At 39.4% G+C, this 20648-nt stretch overlaps 1 pseudogene; it reads left to right on the top strand.

Annotated features, from left to right (window-relative positions):
- The first annotated feature begins 2889 nt into the window (after window positions 1-2889).
- LOC149222520 (uncharacterized) lies at window positions 2890-8769 on the top strand (annotated as a pseudogene).
- Window positions 8770-20648: the final 11879 nt, after the last annotated feature.

Raw genomic sequence — 20648 nt, forward strand, 5'->3', positions numbered from 1 at the left:
CCAACATGACCAATCATCCGTAAACAACATCCTGCAACTCATAGACCATGATCCATATGTCTAAAAATAGACTTTGCGCCAAAAATAGCCTGTGGGCCCACTTAGTGAAGGCGACTTCTTTTCACTAAGCTCCATCATCTTGTTTCATTTTCAACACTCCCTCTCAACAAGATATGGATTATCTGCAACCCCTATCCTACAACTCTGGAATGTTCTACATGCAACACATTTGCCCGGTCCACTTGCTCCAACAACACTTGGAACAAAAAACACTCCCAACTGACCACTCTGTTGGGCTAGGAACAAACTCTGATGCTGAAGCTCTACCTGCTGCTGACAAGTGCTCCCTCTCTGACATCTACGCTACTGCAACATCTCACACCATTGCACACCTCTCTGTGCCACCTAGCACTGTGCCTCTCGCATTACTGCAGCCTGCTAGCTATGCATTGTCCTGGGATTCCCTGCACTGTCGCTCTCTTTGCCGCTCCATCCGCATCTGTCTCTACCCAATCAGTCAGTTCCTACTACTCCACTATGGGGCTCCCGTAGCAAGGTCTCATCCAAGAGGTTGGGTACTTCAAGGATCCTGCCCCTCCTCCTTGGGACGATCAATCCACATCACCCCACCTCCTACCTAGAGGTATGGCTGCATGTGATCCCTCAGCCCACCTGGCTCGAAGTTCCCCCTACTGGAGGTCTCTGCATGAGTAGATGTCTCTACTCGATCTCCTCTCAGCTTCCCTTGTTGTGGCTGCTCCACAACCTCTTGAAGTTGTTGCACCAATCGTGGATCCTCCACAATCATCTAAGACTTCTTCTGGCTTTGCATGTTGAGAGATAATACATGCTCCCTCTCAACCACCAAGTATCCATCAGTTGCCTCACTGCTCAAGGCTTTGCATGCATCTACATGCAACTGATAAAGGTTCCTGACTCAAACCCCTATCTTCTGGGTTTCTCCAGTTGTCTTGCTGCGCAGGAAAGCCTTTCCCTCGCTGAAGACAACATCATATCCCTTGTCTTCTAACATCGCCAAAGAGATAAGATTCTTCTTCAATCTTGGAACATGCATCACTTCCTTTAATCTGAAGGGTTTACTAGACTCCCTCTCAAAGGAAATGGTACCGATACTGGTCGCACTGTATCTACCATAATCGCTCATCTCGATGTGCACTCCAAGATCTTTCTCATCCAGATCAGAAAACAAATCTCAATCTCCTGTCATGTGAGAAGATGCACCACTGTCCAAGAACCATACCGATCCCATCACACTTGATACCAAGCATGCAATCAGCGAAAATTCCAGCTCAAACTGCGAGGCTAAGGCCTCTCCCACTGCAGATCTAACAACTTGCTTATTTTTCTTCTTCTACAGACAATCTGTGGCATCTCCATTCTCAGCTTTGATGTTTCTAAGTTTATCCTTGAGCGCCATTCCACCAGCTCAAAACTCAACCGCTTTTGATCTAAATTCGTGAGAACAAAGTATTTCTTGTACAGAGATCGTCTGTATGGGCATTCATCGGATATCTCACCTTCCAAAAGAAGGATGAATCCAGAAGCTACCTGGCCCGATTATAGACTCTGCCTAAAGAAATAAAATGTAAACACTTTCTGAATAATAGATCTGATGATCAATCCCACTTTGATATCCTGTAGAACTTTTTCTACAAATCAACAAGCTCTGATACCATGTAGAAATTTTGAATAATATGACACTTATTCACAAAGATTATCCCGATTATACACTATTGCAGAATACATGCATAATACATAACCTCCTCTACGTTGATCATCAATTTAGCAGCATTAAAAACAATGAAACATCAATCGCATGTGCACATTAACAAAGTATGTAACGCGGGGAAAGCATGCAGCTGAAAACCACACACTATCTGTATATTATAATGATTGAGAACATGTAACAATACATAGTACAATACTCCTCACAAGTATCCAACACTATCTCCACCTGTTACACACAAAACTAGCTCAAATTCGAACAAGTCACATGTTCAAATCTCCTCCGCTGCTTTTCCTGCCTCCACTGCACAAGCCAAAGTGAAAATCACATGAGCACAAGCTACAATTGCCTTGGTATTGGCCCACACTGCTCAATCCTCATTGGCACTACTCAATCCGTGCATGTGCAAATCTCATGCACAACTGATAGTCACAACTCATCCTTTCACTTACCTCTAACACCTGTCTCTGTTGAACTGTCCATGCACTGAGTTAACTGATGTATTCTTTAGTTCTTTATGAGTTAATAATTAGTGAATTAATTAACAATCAATTCACACAACTCATCACTAGTGTATTCTTTAGTTAGACTAAATACAACTAGTTCAACTAAGTCAAACTGAACATAACTCCATCAACTCCACATCCAAGTCCACAGAACTCACATGCATGAGTTCTAACTGAAGTCCTCCATGCAATAGCTCAACTAACACATAAGAAACCACATGATTCCTTTTGTCAGCTGCATGTTCCACATCCGTAGCTCGAATTGAAGTGCTCCAAGAGAATAAGATAATGTTTAGAGTCCAAATATTACTAAGGGCTAATAATATTTGACTGCTTCTATTTTTAGCCTGGCAGTCTAAAAATAGACTCTGATCACTCCGCTGTGAACCAAAAATAGAAGTCCATCTGTTTTTCCCAACATGACCAATCATCCAAAAACAACATCCTGCAACTCATAGACCATGATCCATATGTCTAAAAATAGACTTTGCGCCAAAAATAGCCTGCGGGCCCATTTAGTGAAGGCGACTTCTTTTCACTAAGCTCCATCATCTTGTTGCATTTTCAACATATACTTCATTTGATTTTTATAATCTGGACTTGGTCACTATAAGGTTTTGTTTGAACATTTCCAAGATGGTTTGCAAGTACCACGATACACCATTGGTAGTTTTTACTTTAGATCATATTTGTTGTATTTTTATTAGAAAAATTGTCCTTATATCCCTATCCTTTCCTCGCTTCAAGTTATGGGCTTTTTTATGGGCATTAGAAACTCTATTAGTGACTATGCAAAGGGGGGACTAGTTGATCAGAGAAGAAATCGAATTCTCTTGGATTAGCACTCTTGGACGACTCTATATATTTCTTATATTTATTGGATTTTATTAGATTTTATGTATTCTTTCACCCTAGATCCTCGATTTCAAGTCCTTTTCTATTGGCTAGTGTAGGAGGCAAGTGACTTCATTCATTAATGATGAAGCTCAAATCTCATAGAAAACCCCTTTCTCTTGAGTTAACAACCCATTAGTACATGCAGACTCTGGATAATTTTACATTCAAACTAGATAGATATTAAACGTTTCCAAAAAGATATCTAGTGAATAAGTCTTATTGGGGAAGCCCTCTAAAAGATTCTCCAATATTTGTGTGCCTCGACATTGAGTTAGGCATTTTATCTCAATTACCTGACTTTGGCATAATGATTGAGCATGTTGATTTTAGAGTGCTCATTGTCTTCATTGAGGTACTTTTTTTCTTTGATAGATATTATTTCATTTCATACTGTAATGTATGTATAGATACTATTTCATTTCATTTCATACTATAATATAAATAGATCATATTTCAATTCATTGCTTTGTGTCATAGATTTCATGTATCTTGTTATGTTGTTATAGCATTGATATATTGGGAATTTGATGTTTTTCAGCAACCTCGATGAGTCTTATGCCAATGTGAGTACTTTGGGCTATTACACTACTTCTCAATCCTTAGCGGAACACACAATTTTCATCATTGATTTGAAGAAAAACCTATCAAGCAACGATTGTCTAGTGATTGTGTTCAGTACATTTAGAAAGTTGGAAGTAGATTACCAACCCAAAGAAAATGGGAGGATGGGAGCTTAAAAACATTTTCATTTTTGCAAAGGAGTATGTGTGATGATATCCTATGGGGAACTCTAATGTAAGACAAGTATTGGCAGAATAAAAAAATTGAAAAATGGGTTTGATTAGAGAAGAATTCATGGTAGAGAGGAACAAATATTTGGAAGGCTTTGCTGTCAGAATTTAACATAATTAAAAGAGGTATTGTTTGGTAGGTAGGAGATGGATGAAAAATTGACTACAGCAAGGATCCCTGGATAGGAGGTGATGGCCTTAAAATAATCTTCTTGAATCTGGCAGTGACATTAAAGTATAGAGGAGTTTATTTACTTTCTGAAGCCGTTGATCCTAGAGCTAATGAGATGTCTCTAAGACCTTGGAAATCAAATAATATTCTAGGCCTCTCAGGAAATCTAGCATGGGAATGGTCACAATTTGTCTCGTCATTCATAAAGAATGGAATTAGACTGAGTAGAGAATTACACAAACTCATGTGGAAAATGAACAAAGAGTAGAATTGTTATGGCGAAATTAGCTTATGAAGTGATGGTGACAAAAGAAGTAGAGTCATGCCATTTTCATGTTGGGATGTGTTACACAATTAGAGATAACAAAGAAGGTAGTTAATGTCTTAGGGTGAATTCCAACAATATTTGTGATTTTTTTTTGTTTTGGTTTGGCAAACATGTCGAGAAGAATGTAATTGACCAATAATATGTATACTTTGATTTCAATAAAATAACATAACAAGTACGCAATTTTTTTCTATGAAAAAGGAAAGATGCATCATATGGTGGAAGCATGATTTCTCTCCCCATAGTCTTCCAAAAAACATGATTATCCCACTATGATGAATCACTTAATTTCGAGCTTCACAATTTTGTGTGCAATATTAGCCATATGGCTACAATTGAAGTACCTGCACATCACAATCGACACACTTGAGTTTTGTTCACCCTTTTTTTATTTTGAAGACTTGATGCTTCATTATTCTCATGACAGAGTTCTCTCCAAAGATTCTAGAGTATGATATCTGTGGACTACTGAAGAAGGTATGTTTTATTGATTATTTTGTCATATTTTCTTTAAAAACTCATAATCCCTTTGCATCATGAACTAGGTAAATAAGAATAAATTATGACAAAATCGATGAGATTTGTATGTAACGCAAAATAACTAATAATTGCCATTTTCTTATGCATAAAAAGGGAAAAAGGAAAGATTGTCGTCCCAAGGAAAAAGACAGGGCAGAATTAACTGTTGCCCCTGCGGCAGGAAACCATATGTAGACAAGGTGATCCAAACTGAAGCGTATCAGCCAAGGAAAGGAAAAGGAGATATCAAATCAGTGCAAGAGAACAAAGGGATAACTGGAATTAATAGTTTGGAGAATCCCTCAGGATCCTTTGATCCTGAGGGATCACAATCTTAACCATTTTTGCATCATTGATATCTCCGCTCATCTGTTATAAAAAGGGGCAGCACTACTAGCCCAGGGGACGGGTTGTTGTTACTTTATGTAATTTCTCTTAGTACTTAAAACTTTGATCATCGACTCTTGTTGAGAAGTGATCCACTGTAACTTTGTTTGAATGCTTTAATATAAATCTGGTTGCTGTTCCATCTTTGATCCTGGAATAATCTCAAGCGGTGTATCCCTGGAGGCTAAGGGCCCGGCCCTGGTGGAACACTTGCTCTTGTATCATTATCTTTAGTTCGTGCGTGGTTTTCATTATCAGCTTTGTTCGGTAATCTGATGTGTTTTGTTATTTTATATCACAGCTCTGTTATATTTACAATATCGCTCTCTGTAACAGGAATATTGTATTGTTCATTCTGACTTTATAACGCATTGTTGTTCCTTTAAATCATTGATGTAACATTACTGTTCTTTACAGAATGCTATTGCTGTTCAATTACAGAGTAACCAGGCTGTAATATTCTTAAGTTGGTATTACTGTATTCATCTATGGTTTATATTTAATTACGATTGTTGTTCAATTGACATTGTTGTTCCATTATGAATTGCGATTGTTATCCGTTATAACTGAGATTAATACTTGTGGTATCAGAGTCAGATTATTGTTTCTCTCAATATCCAGGTGTGATGTGTGTGTTATTTATTTCGGTTTACTGTACATTCACAATTGGCTTTAAGTGTTGTTCTATATTTCATTACTAATCAGTTACCATTCTATTTCCGTGTGCTATCCGATTTATTCCTAGAGTAAAGATTGCTATCTGATTTTTGTAGGATACGATTGCTGCACCTATTCCTGTAGGTTAAAGTGTTTCTGTTTATAAGAATCAGTTGCTATTACATTTTGTAGTTGTTGTTCCATTTCTTAGTTGTTGTTCCATTTCCTAGTTGCTGTTCCATTTCCTGTTATTTGCGTTCTCATTGCTTTGGTGTGCAAAACGATCTGAAACTGTAGTGGGCATTGACATTTGTTGTCTAGTTCCCAAATTGATGATATGTTCCTTGATTATCTTTAATTACATCAGTTTACAGAGGGATGAATTATTGTTACTGGACCCTTGACTGATAAACCGCTTAGGTTTCCAAATGCATGATTTAGGCTTTAAAGTGCTTTGCCGTAAGTAGATCTTGTTTTAAGCATCCGTTTACTCTTATATTCTGAGCATTATACTACTAGCATTACTCTAACAAATGACCGCCTCAAACTAAGAACACTCTTTGAAATAACAAATCGTTCCTGGATTGACAAGTTAATGTGAGGTAATTAGAGATGAAAAAGACCCTTTTTACGGCTTGACATTTTGGCGCCATTGCGGAGGAAGAGTGTAGCCATTTGTTTCTTTTCCAGAGTAGTGTAAGAACCTATTAGGAAAAAATTGGGTTTTAAAAATGAAAGGTAAGAACCTGCGTGTGGAGTATGTAATAGCCTTGCTCCCCTACCCGTTTTCCTACAGATTTGTTGCTATTTCATTGGGTAGAACTTAGCAGTTGATTTGAGTGCATGACTAAGTAGAAAAAGCCTGAAAAGAATCCCAAACCTCTACCCAAGCCCGATAAAGCTAAGGGGCCGGTGACCCTTGGCTGATCGACCTTTATAGATGAAATCCTTAAAAAAGCAGAATCTCAGCCATTAGTAGGACCTAGAAAAGTTGCTTCTAGACAGCCTACTAGTTCCCTTCAGGCAACAGGATCACCATCTGTAGCCTTTGCTGAGGTGCATAGTCAAACCCAAGAGCAAGATTTTCAAGAAATTGAAAATTCTAGCCCAAAATCATTGCAAGAAGGGAAACTTAGTAATCATTGTGAAGGAAGAGTAGAAACAGGAGAAACTGAAGAACCAAAATCTCCTCTTGGGGTAATACAGTCATTAAGCAGCCCAGATAAGGGAAGTGCTGCAAAAATCATTTATAATGAAGTTGAAGAAATTCAAGAACCTGAACCCTCCCAAACATTAGACACTCTCATCATCCCAAATAAAGGAAGTGCTGTTAAGGCCATTCTCGTTAGAGCCATTCCCCCTCGACAACCTAGGAGTACCCTCCTAGACATCCCAGAAGGTTAATGGTATATATTTGACCAAATGGCCTAGAACAAGCCAAACACCCAAACCTCTACACTGCAATACCCCATTGTGTTGAAAGTGCAACAAGATGATGGAGCTTAGTGGAAAGGAGTCACCTTCACTAAGTGGCCCGCAGGCTATTTTTGGCGGAAAGTCTATTTTTAGACATATGGATCATGGTCTATGAGTTGCAGGATGTTGTTTATGGATGATTGGTCATGTTGGGAAAAATAGATGGACTTCTATTTTTGGTTCACAGCGGAGAGATCAGAGTCTATTTTTAGACTGCTAGGGTAAAAATAGAAACAGTGAAATATTATTAGCCCTTAGTAATATTTGGGCTATAAACTTTATCTTATTCTCTTGGAGCACTTCAGTTCGAGCTATGGATGTGGCACATGCAACTGACAGAAGGAATCACGTGGTTTCTTATGTGTTAGTTGAGCTATTGTATGGAGGACTTCAGTTAGAAATCATGCATGTGAGTTCTGTGGAGTTGGATGTGGAGTTGTGTTCAGTTTGACTTAGTTGAACTAGTTGTATTTAGTCTAACTAAAGAATACACTAGGGATGAGTTGTGTGAATTGATTGTTAATTAATTCACTAATTATTAACTCATAAAGCAACTAAAGAATACATCAGTTAACTCAGTGCATGGACAGTTCAACAGAGACAGGTGTTAGAGGTAAGTGAAAGGGTGAGTTGTGACTATCAGTTGTGCATGAGATTTGCACATGCAGGGATTGAGTTATGCCAATGAGGATTGTGCAATGTGGGCCAATACCAAGTGAATTGTAGCTTGTGCTCATGTGATTTTGGATCAGCCAAGGTAAAAACGAGTTTGGATAAGCCTTTCTCATCCATTCTCATGCAGGATTGCGCAGTGGAGGCAGGCAAAGCAGCGGAGGAGATTTGAACTTGTGACTTGTTTGAATCTGAGCTAGTTTTGTGTGTAATAGGTGGAGATAGTACTGAGTACTTGTAAGGAGTATTGTACTATGTATTGTTACATGTTCTCAATTATTAATATACAGATAGTGTGGGGTTTTCAGCTGTAAGCTTTCCCTGGGTTACATATTGTGTTAATGTGTGCATGCGATTGATGTTTCATTGTTTTTTATGCTGCTAAATTGATGATCTACGTAGAGGAGTTATGTATTGTGCATGTATTCTGCAATAGTGTATAATCGGGATAATCTCTGTGAATAAGTGTTTATTATTCAAAATTTCTACATGGTATCAGAGCTAGATGATTTGTATAAAAAGTTTCTACATGGTATCAGAGCTCTTTGATTTGTAGAAAATGTTCTACAGGATATCAAAGCGAGGATTGATCATCAGATCTATTATTCAGAAAGTGATTACATTTTATTTCTTCAGGAAAATTCTATAATCGGGCCAGGTAGCTTCTGGATTCATCCTTCTTTTGGAAGGTGAGATATCCGATGAATGCCCATACAGTTGATCTCTGTACAAGAAATACTTTGTTCTCACGAATTTTAGATCAGAAGCGGTTGAGTTTTGAGCTGGTGGAATGGCGCTCAAGGATAAACTCAGAAACATCAAAGTTGAGAATGGAGATGCCACAGATTGTCCGTAGAATAAGAAAAATAAGCAAGTTGTTGGATCTGCAGTGGGAGAGGCCTTAGCCTCGCAATGTGAGCTAGATTTTTTGCTGATCGCATGCTTGGTATCAAGTGTGATGGGATCGGTATGGTTCTTGGACAGTGGTTCATCTTCTCACATGACAGGAGATCGAGATTTGTTTTTTGATCTGGATGAGAAAGATCTTGGAGTGCACATCGAGATGAGCGATGATGGTAGATACAGTGCGACCGATATCGGTACCATTTCCTTTGAGAGGGAGTCTGGTAAACCCTTCAGATTGAAGGAAGTGATGCATGTTCCAGGATTGAAGAAGAATCTTATCTCTGTGGCAATGTTAGAAGACAAGGGATATGATGTTGTCTTCAGCGAGGGAAAGGCTTTCCTGCGCAGCAAGACAACTGGAGAAACCCAGAAGATAGGGGTTCGAGTTAGGAACCTTTATCAGTTGCATGTAGATGCATGCAAAGCCTTGAGCAGCAAGGCAACTGATGGAGACTTGGTGGTTGAGAGGGAGGGTATATTACCTCTCAACATGCAGAGCCAGAAGAAGTCTCAGACGATTGTGGAGGAGCCACGATTGGTGTAGCAGCTTCAGGAGGTTGTGGAGCAGCCACAACAAGGGAAGCTGAGAGGAGATCGAGTAGAGACATCTACTCATGCAGAGACCTCCAGTAGGGGGAAACTTCGAGCCAGGTGGGCTGAGGGATCACATGCAGCCATACCTCCAGGTAGGAGGTGGGGTGATGTGGATTGATCGTTCCAAGGAGGAGGGGCAGGATCCTTGAGGTACCCAACCTCTTGGATGAGACCTTGCTACAGGAGCCCTGATGTGGAGTAGCAGGAACTGACTGATTGGGTAGAGACAGATGCAGATGGAGCGACAGAGAGAGTGACAGTGTAGGGAATCCTAGGACATCGCATAGCTAGCAGGCTGCAGCAATGCGAGAGGCACAAGTGTTTTGCACAGTGCTAGGTGGCACAGAGAGGTGTGCAATGGTGCGAGATGCATGGAGGTGTTGCAGTAGCGCAGATGTCAGAGAGGGAGCACTTGTCAGCAGCAGGTAGAGCTTCAGCATCAGAGTATGTTCCTATCCCAACAGAGTAGTCAGTTGGGAGTGTTTTTGTTCCAAGTGTTGTTGGAGCAAGTGGACCGGGCAAATGTGTTGCATGCAGAACATTCCAGAGTTGCAAGATAGGGGTTGCAGATAATCCATATCTTGTTGAGAGGGAGTGTTGAAAATGCAAAAATATGATGGAACTTAGTGGAAAGGAGTCGCCTTCACTAAGTGGCCCGCAAGCTATTTTTGGCGCAAATTCTATTTTTAGACTATGCCTATTTTTAGACATATGGATCATGGTCTATGAGTTGCAGGATGCTGTTTATGGATGATTGGTCATGTTGGGAAAAATAGATGGACTTCAATTTTTGGTTCACATCGGAGTGATCAGAGTCTATTTTTAGACTGCCAGGCTAAAAATAGAAACAGTCAAATATTATTAGCCCTTAGTAATATTTGGACTATAAACTTTATCTTATTCTCTTGGAGCACTTCAGTTTGAGCTACGAATGTGGCACATGCAGCCGATAGAAGGAATCACGTCGTTTCTTATGTGTTATTTGAGCTATTGCATGGAGGACTTCAGTTAGAACTCATGCATGTGAGTTCTGTGGAGTTGGATGTGGAGTTGATGGAGTTGTGTTCAGTTTGACTTAGTTGAACTAGTTGTATTTAGTCTAACTAAAGAATACACTAGTGATGAGTTGTGTGAATTGATTGTTAATTAATTCACTAATTATTAACTCATAAAGCAACTAAAGAATACATCAGTTAACTCAGTGCATGGACAGTTCAACAGAGACAGGTGTTAGAGGTAAGTGAAAGGGTGAGTTGTGACTATCAGTTGTGCATGAGATTTGCACATGCAGGGATTGAGTTATGCCAATGAGGACTGTGCAGTGTGGGCCAATACCAAGTGAATTGTAGCTTGTGCTCAGGTGATTTTGGATCAGCCAAGGTAAAAACGAGTTTGGATCAGCCATTCTCATCCATTCTCATGCAGGATTGCGCAGTGGAGGCAGGCAAAGTAGCGGAGGAGATTTGAACTTGTGACTTGTTCGGATCTGAGCTAGTTTTGTGTGTAACAGGTGGAGATAGTACTGAGTACTTGTGAGGAGTATTGTACTATGTATTGTTACATGTTCTCAATCATTAATATACAGATAGTGTGGGGTTTTCAGCTGTAAGCTTTCCCTGGGTTACATATTGTGTTAATGTGTGCATGCGATTGATGTTTCATTGTTTTTGATGCTGCTAAATTGATGATCAACGTAGATGAGATTATGTATCGTGCATGTATTCTGCAATAGTGTATAATCAGGATAATCTCTGTGAATAAGTGTTTATTATTCAAAATTTCTACACATTATGGATACTACAACTAATGCACCTATGAAAGCAATTCCTCTCCAGCATATCCCTCAATTCCATGGCCTTACATCAGAAGATCCAGAAGCATTTTTATTCGAATTTGATGTGCTGTGTAAAGGATATGACTATACCACCGATCCCCAGAAACTGAAATTATTTCCCTCTACATTAAAAGGGGCTGCTCTAAGATGGTTTATGGGATTAGGTGGTGGTGTTATAAATAACTAGGACCAAATGAAGAATCTTTTCTAAAAAAATATCAGGACTATTGCAGGTCTAGAGAGTTAAAAGATGAAATATTTTAGATGGTAGCTAGACCAAATGAAACATTAGAAGAATATGTAGAGCGCTTCCAGTACAATCTTCAAAGATCTCCTTATGCCTCGTTACCCTTACCTGATAATGTATTAAAAACAACATTAATTAGGGGAATGAAGGAACAATGGATTGAAAAACTAAACATTATGGGGAAAGGAGATATTTATCACGAAAAATTTGCTGACATTATTGATTTATGTATCAGGAGATCGAGAGGCAGCACAAGACTAAAACCAGTAGAACATGATCGTTTTGCAAGAGATAACAGAATTTCGGCAGAAGGAGTAACTTGTGCAGAAATTGGAAATCTATTAGAAAATTTTAAAACTGACATATTGGGGACACTGACAACACAACTTGATATTATGCAGGCCAAACAAAAGCAAGCGGAAGTAGAACAAAATTTGGCAATCTTCTGTCCCAGATGCAGAAAGAAACACAGCCATAAGGAGTGTCCATTAGATGCAGTCCAAGTTTGCACCATTTGTACAAAATACCACTCCACAAAGAGCTGCCCGTCACTTCCTGGATTGAAAGCAGTATACAAGGAAGTAGAAGAAGAGCTAGAATTGGTGTATCTACTCAATCATCGCTGTCAATGGCAGCCACGACAATCAGGTATGTTTTCAGACCCAGCTTCTTATGTTCAGCCTCCACAATATCATGCTCAACAATATAATATAATGTGGCAAAATCAACCTCCCTTCCCAAATTAGTCACAACAATCATTTCCTTCATCATCTCCATGGCCAAATCAAGCAAGCCAACCCAGTTGGCCAAATTTTCCCCATACCCCACCATATTGGCAAAATAATGCATATCCAGCAAAATGGACTCCTCCTACTTCACAGAGTCAAGCCTGGCAGACAAACTGGCAAAGACCAATGAATCAACCAATAGGAACCATCCCGCTCCCTCAACCTACACTGCCAACATTACGACAAAACCCCCAGTCTAATTTAAGATCGCAACTCCCAGCCCAACCCAACCCTAAGCCAAATAACAAATTGGTCCAATCCATTCAAATAATTGAGAAACTAGAGATAGGAATCGATCTAAGGGAGTGTAATGATCTTCAATTAAGATCTAGGCATATCATTGAAATAGAGGGAGAAAAAACAACTCAAGTTGAAAATTAGTTACCTACAGAACAACCACTACAAGAAGAGGACATGACCAGACAACAAATTCATGACCCAACAACCACATCCTCTCCTCCATTCCCAGAACGCCTAATTATACCTCGACCTATACAACGCTCTGATTTTGACATTCTGGGAGAACTACAAAACTTGTACATAAAAATCCCACTCCTCCAAGCCATTCAAGACATTCTGATATATGCAAAGACTATCAAAGAATTATGTATAAAGAAACCAAGGAGGAAAATAACAAGCAACCCAAAAGTCCAAGTAGTTGGTGCTCTATCTGATTTATTATCAAGGAAAGAAACACCCGTTAAATACGAAAACCCAGGAAATCCAATGGTAACTGTACAAATCAATGGACAAACCTTCTCAAATGCCTTAGTTGATCTAGGAGCTGCAATTAATATCTTAACAACCACCACTTGCCAAAAACTGGGCATTACATCAGTAGAACTGACCTCCACTTTATTAGAATTGGCTGACCGATCTGTGGTTCGGCCAGAAGGCACACTACATGATGTCATGGTATCTGTTGAATCCTGGGAGTATCCGACCGATTTTCTGATAATAAACCCCAAAAACTGACTTGATGGACACCCGTTGATTTTAGGCAGACCTTGGCTTGCAACTATCGATGCTTATATTGGCTGTCGACAAGGCAGTATGACCATAGCTAGGGGGGAAAATATCAAGAATCTAGCTTTATACCCCCCACGCAGCCAAGTTTCACAATAATAAAAACTAACAAGCATCCTGTATCATACCTTACCAAAAATATTAGATCTCCATTAACCATAGAAGAGGCCCTCGATTTCAAAGACCAAACAGAAGATGATGCCATTAAAATTTTTATTAACCAAGCTGAACCCAGATCCCACAGACAATGTCACATGATAGAAGCAACATTTGATAATGAATTAGAAGAAGATCCTCTTAAAGATACACACTATCAAACAATACCTACTACCTCTGTTTCAAATAGTAAAATTGTAGAAATTGAGCCAGGAAAGACTTCAAACATTAATGCCAACCTGACTTCTGAGCAAGAAAAGAAGCTCATCCAACTATTGAGGAAATATAAAGGAGAATTTTCATGGGACTACCCTGATATGAAAGGAATTGATCCCCAGTTATGTACACACCACATTTACATAGAAAAAGATGTGAGACCTGTTCGCCAACCACAAAAGAGACTTAATCCTCACCTAAAAGACATTGTAAAAGTTGAACTTCAAAAACTGTTAGATGTGAACTTCATCTATCCCATCTCCGATAGTAAATTGGTCTCTCCACTTGTCATGGTACCAAAGAAGAATGGGAAGTGGAGAGTTTGTGTAGATTATAGAGAGCTAAATAAAGCAACACAAAAAGACCACTTTCCCCTTCCATTCATTGACCAAGTATTAGACATTTTGGTAGGAAAGAAATTCTTTTCTTTCTTAGATGGCTTCAGTGGATATAATCAGATTCGGATTGCCCCTGAAGACCAAGACAAAACCACTTTTACTTGTCCTTGGGGAACATTTGCTTACAGAGTCTTACCTTTTGGTTTATGCAATGCTCCTGCCACATTTCAAAGGGCTATCCTCAGCATCTTTTCAGACTTAATAAATGAAGGGCTCGAAGTATACATGGATGACTTTACACCATACGGAGATGATTTTGATCCAGCATTGGACACATTGGAAAAAGTTCTCTAGCGCTGCATTGCCACTAGGATCTGTTTGAGCCATGAAAAATGTTATATGATGATGACTGAAGGACTTATTCTAGGCCATTATATCTCAGTAGCTGGCATACAGGTAGACCCAACCAAAATTCAAATAATTTTACTAATTCCCACTCCCACCACTTAAACAGAGGTACGCAGTTTTCTTGGATTTTCTGGTTACTGTAGAAGATTTATAGAACATTTTTCGCATATTGCTGCACCTCTATATGCATTGACAAGTAATGTTGACTTTTTGTGGATATAAAAATGTGACCATGCTTTCTAGGATCTGAAGAGGCTTGTGTCAACAGCCCCAGTCCTTAGAGGACCAAATTGGGACCTGCCATTTCAAATTTCATCAGATGCCTCAGATACAGCTATTGGAGCAGTCCTTGGGTAGGAAGAAGATAAAAAACCATATGCAATTTATTATATTAGCAAGAATTTATCCCCTGCTGAATTGAATTATACCGTTATTGAAAAGGAATTTCTAGCTGTAATACATGCTGTCAATAAGTTTAGGCATTACATTACTGGATATCCTGTTATCTTGTATACAGATCACTCTGCCATAAAGTATTTAGCAAATAAACCAATCACAAATGGTAGAATAACCAGATGGCTGATTTTATTGTAGGAATTTGATATCACAATCAAGGACCACCCTGGAAAAGAAAATCTTTTAGATGAATTTCTCTCACGGATGCCCAAATCGGTGGATGCAGTAGCAGTTGAAGATCAATTTCCTGATGAGCATCTGTTCGTTGTCACTGTTAAAACACCCTGGTATGCTGATGTTGCGAATTACTTAGCAATAGGCAAATTATCGAAACATCTGACCCCCAATGAACAAAAATAGATTATCTAGCGAAGTGCTCTATTTTCCTGGATTGGGGGCTACTTGTTCCATACAAGAGCAGATATGCACATTAGGAGGTGTGTCCGGGAAGATGAAATTTTTGACATTTTGAAAGCTTGTCACGACGGACCATGTGGCAGACACTTTTCCAATTGGAGAACTGGATATAAGGTGCTCCAAACAGGGTATTATTGGCCTACTATCTTCAAAGATGCAAAGAAGTTCATTCAAGCTTGTGACAGTTGCTAAAGAACATGATGCCCTGGCCAGTCTGACGAAATGCCCCTGAATCCACAGCTGGTTTTTGAACCATTTGAGTGATGGGCACTCGATTTTGTTGGTCCAATTAACCCATCCTCGAACCAGAAAACATATATTCTGGTGGCAACAGAATATGTCACCAAATGGGTTGAAGCAGAGGCATTATCGCGAGCTATAGATGATTCCGTCATACAGTTCCTATTCCATATATTTGTGCGATATGGGCTTCCAAGAGACATAATTACAGATGGTGGACCATAATTTTCTAGTAACAAGATTGCTGCAACACTAAAAAACTATCATATCCAGCATAAAATTACCATTCCATACCACCCATAGGCAAATGGTCAAGTAGAAAGCAGCAATAAAATAATAGAAGCAATCTTAACAAAAACCATTGCGTCACATAGACGCGATTGGGCTGCAAGACTACCAGAAGCCTTGTGGGCCTACAGAACAACATGGAGAAGCACTACCGACTATTCACCATACCAATTGGTGTTTGGAAAGCAACCCATTTTTGCCATAGAATTTGTAATCCAAACACTATGAACAACACAAGAAATCGGCCTAGATCTAAACGAGGCATAGATTAATAGATTACAGTAGATCAATGAGCTAGATGAAATTAGGCTCTCTGCCCTCCAACACACTGCATTGATCCAACAGCAGTGAGCTAAATGGCATGACGCTCTCACTAAAAATAAAGTCTTCCGAGGGGGATATTGGGCGCTCTTATACGATTCCAGGTTTCAAGATTTTCCTAGGAAGCTTCAGACTCGCTGGCTGGGGCCATATGAAATCCAGAAGGTACATGATAATGGCACCCTTACTCTAGTCACTATTGACGAATTTGGACATACCTTCAAGGCAAACAGCCACCGAGTTTGACTATACCGCAAACCACTTACTCGGGAATCCTTCTACCAACAACTCCACGAAGATTCCGACATGGAAATTTTTGTGGAGGAAGAGAAATCTTCCTCGCCTCTGGTTCATTAAAGTGATTTAACTGTTTTCACATTTTGTACATAATTCTTTTGCTTTGTTAGCATAAATTATTCTTTGTACATATTTTTTGCACTTTGATGTTCCTTTTCGAAGAATCAGAAATTCTATTGTTTTTGTTGTTGCTTTTCCAAAGGAACAACATTTGTGTGCACTTTTGTTTTTCTACTGTTCCTTTTCCAAAGGAACAACACTTTCATTTTGTTGTTCCTCTTCTGAAAGAACAACACTTTTTGTATTAGTTGTTCCTTTTTCACTTTGCTGTTCTTTTTCCAAAGGAGCAGCACTTTTGGTTTTTGTTGTTCCTTTTCCAAAGGAACGACACTGGTGTTTTTGCTGTTCCTTTTCCAAAGGAACAACACTTTTGGTTTTTTCTGTTCCTTTTCCAAAGGAACAACACTTTTGATTTTTGCTGTTCATTTTCCAAAGGAACGACACTAGTGTTTTTCTTGTTCCTTTTCCAAAGGAAAAACACTTTTGGTTTTTGTTGTTCATTTTCCAAAGGAACAACACTTTTGGTTTTTGTTGTTCCTTTTCCAAAGGAACGACACTGGTGTTTTTGCTGTTCCTTTTCCAAAGGAACAACACTTTTGGTTTTTGGTTTTTGTTGTTCCTTTTCCAAAGGAACGACACTGGTATTTTTGTTGTTCCTTTTCCAAAGGAACAACACTTTTGGTTTTTGCTATTCCTTTTCCAAAGGAACAACACTTGTACTTTTTTCTCTTCCTTCTTGAAATAACAACATTTTCATATTCCTTCTATTGATGCTTGTTCTCCTTGCTGTTCCAATTAAAGGACAGTTGTCATTCTTCTCAATATATGATAATTTCGAGTCTTTCTAGAGCACATCTATACATTTATGCAATGGATACAAAACTAGAGCATACCAAAATCAGTAAATCATATGAAAATCGCTATTTTTATAGGAAATTTCTTTGAATTGATAAGAGGAAAGAGGAAAGGACACAACTATCCATCACTTTCGCTGTCATTATCCTACTAATACTGATATGATTGGTTATCTTTATCATGCTGGTTCTTTTTAAATTCCCATAATCTTCTTTCATCATTATTAAGGAATAAGAACAAAGGGTATATTTTTCTACTGAGATGTTAAGACTTCTTCCACCATTCCTACTCTTAAGGAGTGTTGAACCACCTTTTTTGTATAAATAGGAAAGTACTTTAGAAAAAAAAAGAGGAGAAAAAATGTTTATATGACTTGTTTATATGAGTTGTCAAATGCAGGATAGGGGGTCTCATCAAGAGCCAGCCTACCATGATCATAAGGAAGAAAGTGAAGTGGCATTCCCACTATGGCCACCAAACCAGGGATATGATCCAAGAGGCACATCAGAAAAAATAAAGAGTCCTTGGAACATGAGGTCTCATCACAAGTCGACTTGTTCACCTTTCACTCCTTCCTGGTAAATGGCATTATGGTTTAATTGGTTACCAAGCCAGCATAATGGCCTCCATTTTGAAATTGTAAAACACTTCCTAAGCATACACAAAGGATCATGGTTCCATGGGTGAAACAAACAACTCTGTCAAGGTTATGGACACCTGTCGATAGCAGAGCTCTGTTAATGGTATTGAAGTCACATTCCTTATACGCCAATAGTAATCATTAACACCCTTCTTTGTCTTATAGCTTTGTAATATGTCACATGAGATTATGTATACCATTTCCCTAAACCATTAAACACATGAAAATATATTACAGCCAATCATGACGGAAAAAGTTGATAATGACCACATCGGACATTTTGTGCACGTGAGCTCTCCTATCCTCTCAGCCTCGCATCATATCATAGCATTCTCTTATTTGTTAAGCGATCCTACTATATACCTCGATTTCGACAATCTGCTCCTTTTGTAAAACATGGCATTTCTCTATATGTTGTTCCTTTATGACTCTGTACTATGGCAAGTTGGCACGCCGCTCCCTCATTTGACGGTCGAGGACGGCCTATCACATTTCAGGGGGGAGGTTGACCTCATAATTTGCTGGCATATGTGTCAGACTATTATTCGGAAAACTTTTACTTGGGAATAGCAAGGCTCAACAGTATATTGTTTTTCAATCTGCATGGCTTGTTGTTCCTAAGCCATTTTCGTATTATGCTATGTAGCAATTAGTAAGTAACCCAGGATTTGAATGAGCCCTGCGGTTTCATTATTTCCTCTATATTTCTAACAGTTTGAACAACCTGTTGTTCCATTGACCATCTCTACGTTTTTACAATGAGCTAGAGTATGGGAGGAAGATCAATTCCGAGAGAACCATAGGTATTGACAGTTTCTGATGCTGCACAGGAAATCTTGGCAAGGGCAGGATGGCTAGTTTATCTTAATCGTTTACAAGAATCCAACGAGACTGTAGCAATAGAATTCTTGCAAAACTTGCAAGAATATCACTCCACAGTAAGAGGGAGACACATAGCAGTCACCGATGACGTAATTGCAGAGGTCTCGGGACTGCCAGCCACTAGACCTGTGTGGACTCTAAAGAAGGAGAGACTGCGTAAGATCATGAAGATCTTCCAAGATGAAGGCCAAAACCTGACAGTCAGAGGAAAGGGAGTCCTACCAGCAGCATTGGGCGAGCCGTGGGCAGAATTGGCGAAGATCATCTAGAGCTACATCACCTGTGAAGGCAGGAAAGATGTGGTAAGACCACGACACCTTAAACTCTTAGCTGTATTAAAAGAGAAATGCTCTGTGAACTTACCTGCATTTTTAAATTCATTACTTCATGATGTTGCTCGAAGTATGAGGAAATCACAACATGTAGAATCGGTAGTAAGTCACGATGGGTTGATATGGCTAATAGTTAGCCACAGTCTTGCTCAACAACATAGCAGCTGGGAAGAGCTAATTACCATGATAGAAGGGGGACTCACTATGCCGGCCCCAAAACATAAGCATGCAACCAGTACACTAGATAGACCATTGAAACAGAGGAAATCAGTCAGATTGGAATGGATTAGAGGGAGGCTGGAAAATTCCCAAGGGGATACTAGCCAACCAGTGGAGATAGACAATTCACGGGATGAACAACCCCCACAATTGGAAGGAGAAGAGAATGAGAAAGGATTGGAAGGAAATGAGGGATTAGAAACAGAGGAAGAGGCCAAGCAGCCTGGGCAGGAGGAGATAGAAACAGAGCAACGCAAAAATAGCCCATTTCAAAATCCATTGCAAGAGGATGAATTGGCCAAAATTCTGGCCAATATGGGCAAATATGCCCAACCTCTCAGCCCGTTAGGCCTCCATATTGAAGAAGAACTGAAAGAGTATTTTGCTCAGGGCAAGAATGCACCCGAAGAATTACACGACAGGGAAGTAGAAGAAGAGAATCATCCTATTCATGATGAAGGTATGAGAGGAGAGAAAAGTGATACAGAGGAGGAACAATCTGTTCCCAGGCAGACTACACCGGAAGAATTCTAGGAAGAAGAAGGGGTGGAAACAGAAGTCACCCAGGAAATAACAGAGCCATCTAGGGTTTTTACTCCGGAGAAACCTGAACAAAACAGCGAAGGAGCACCCCAAGAAGAAAACCAGGGAATTGGCCAAGGTGACAGCCCAGGCCCGCATAAACAGAAAACTGTTCTTTCTAAGGAAACATAAGAAATTAGAAGACTACGAAAAGAACATTAAAGATTGCTAAATGTGATAGCACGACTTCGACAACAAATCAGGGATTTAAAAATGAGAAAGAGAGCAAAAAGGACTTCAGGGGTAAGACATCCAACAACTCCGATGAGACCCCCCAAGAAAAAGGTTCGGAGGACCCACGTCCAGCCTACTGTTCAAAACCCTGACGAAGAACAGTTTGCTATTCAAAACACTGTTGAAGAACAGTCTACCGTTCAAAACCCTGTTGAAGTGC

Source organism: Pinus tabuliformis, chromosome Q (genome assembly GCF_031772625.1).
Source record: "Pinus tabuliformis cultivar Carrire ecotype Pingquan chromosome Q, CPIR1, whole genome shotgun sequence".
NCBI classification, from domain to species: domain Eukaryota; kingdom Viridiplantae; phylum Streptophyta; class Pinopsida; order Pinales; family Pinaceae; genus Pinus; species Pinus tabuliformis.